This window comes from Gavialis gangeticus, unplaced genomic scaffold (genome assembly GCF_001723915.1).
Source record: "Gavialis gangeticus isolate Ggan-Ray unplaced genomic scaffold, GavGan_comp1, whole genome shotgun sequence".
Lineage (NCBI taxonomy): Eukaryota > Metazoa > Chordata > Crocodylia > Gavialidae > Gavialis > Gavialis gangeticus.
In genome coordinates this window covers 115,090,257-115,092,174 of record NW_017729024.1, presented here as the reverse complement: position 1 = coordinate 115,092,174, position 1,918 = coordinate 115,090,257, and positions in this window count along the sequence as shown.

Below are 1,918 nucleotides of genomic sequence, written 5' to 3'. Positions count from 1 at the left end.
TCTAAGCCTGTTTTTGCCCCCAGCAGCATGTCCCTGTCCTCCTTTGACCACCCTCTGTTTGGCATTGCTCTGCCTGACAGTCATACTGCTGCCTCTTTCTGGGAGTGCAGGGAGCTGTGGGTCAGGAGTAAGGGGCACCAGCTGGGCTGAAGGGGCAGGGGGATGCAGGTCAGGAGTGAGGGTCACCACCTGGGCTGGGGCCTGCAGGTTAGTTAGGAGTGAGGGGAACTGGCAGGGCTGGTGTATCAGGGGGCTTCAGGGTTGGAGCAAGGGACACAGGCAGAACTGGGGGGGGGTCAGGGAGTGCTGCCCACACCAATCATCAGCCCCCAATGAGCTTGTGCCACAACCCCCACGCCACTGTAGGGAGAGGAGAATCATGCACTCTTAGAGAGACTTGGGTCCTATGATGCACCCAGCTCTGGGTTGTAATGGCCACGTATAACAGTGTATGGTGCAGGCTGTGCTAAACTGTTATATGTGGCTGTTGCACCCAGACCTGGGGTGCATCTCAGCCCTACCCATACACTGTTATATGGAGCTGTTACACCCCAGACCTGGGTGCATCTCTGCCCTCCCATGCACTGTTATATGAGGCCACTGCACTCCAGAGCTAGGGCTACCCTGGCAGGCATGAGCGGGGTGGGGGACTGAGGGGCAGTGGCTTGGCTGTAAAACATGATCATGTTTTCTGCATGATTGCTGTATGTTCTGCCTCCTGTAGGACTGGGGAGGACCATTTCCCATCCCCCCTCAGACCATTACCTTAAGATTCCTCAACAGAACCTGTAAAACAAGTTGAGTGACTCTGGTCAAATCCTGCAGTGCCAACCCTATTTACATTTTCACTGACATCCTGCCACACTTTTAGCTTCTTTCATTTCTTGGAGTCTCAGAACAGCAGAGATTCCTCATGCCTGAAGAAGATTGACTGAGCCTGAAAGCTTGCCAAGAACTTTTTTCCAACTACTCAGTCTCATAAACAGTATCACATCTACTCAAAGAACCTCGCCTGCCTATGTCCTTAGACCAACACAGCTTCAACCAAAAACCCAGACCCCCTTTGAATCACTTTGTCTGCATTAACAGTGCTCCCATAAAGCTGCTTTTTGCCTGGGGCTCTGGATGAGGGCACCAGCAAGGCTGGGGGTAGGGGCTGCAGGTTGGGAGTGAAGGGCAGTGGCAGCACTGAGGGGGCAGAGGCTGTGGGTTAGAAGTGAGAGGCACCCCAAAGCATGACAGATCAGTGACCACAATCTTTTTGATTGAGCATTTTTTTTTTTCATAGAGTCAGACACAGTTTTTTCATGTTAGGTCACAGAGTCCAAGGACCCCAGGTCTGCCCTTTGGGAGGAGACTTGAAATCTGATAGTGCCTTGTCCTATCAACACTTCACAGTAACCCTATTTGCATATCAATTCTGGTTTCGCCACAGCTCAGGTTACAGCTCTCATCAGTCTGTGCCTTGAGGCAGACCTCTAAAACTGGCTTTCCAGGAGTTTGAACAGACACCAGCCCAGTTCAACAAACCATATAGTTTCCTCTTCTAGAAGCAGACCTCTGTGATGCGACTGTTCTAGGGCCAGCAATATTATTGTTTTCTTGTTGCTTGCCCCATTAGAAATATGGGAAGCCATGCCCTAGCAAGCAGCCCACAGAGACAACTCTCCATTACTGCACTATCTTCTAGTATGCCAAAGGCCTATTCCATGATTCAATAGCCAGAGCTGCCTGACCCGTATCACATGCACCCAATGCTACATGTTAGGATTCTCTTCCAGAATCAGGAAAAGCCTGCTTAGCTGTGACATGCACTTGGCAAGCCATGGACTTTATTCGCTCAATTCATCAGAAACCCCCCTTCCCCACATTTCTGAGGGAAATTTCAATTTCTTTATCAGCAATTTGGACAATGGGG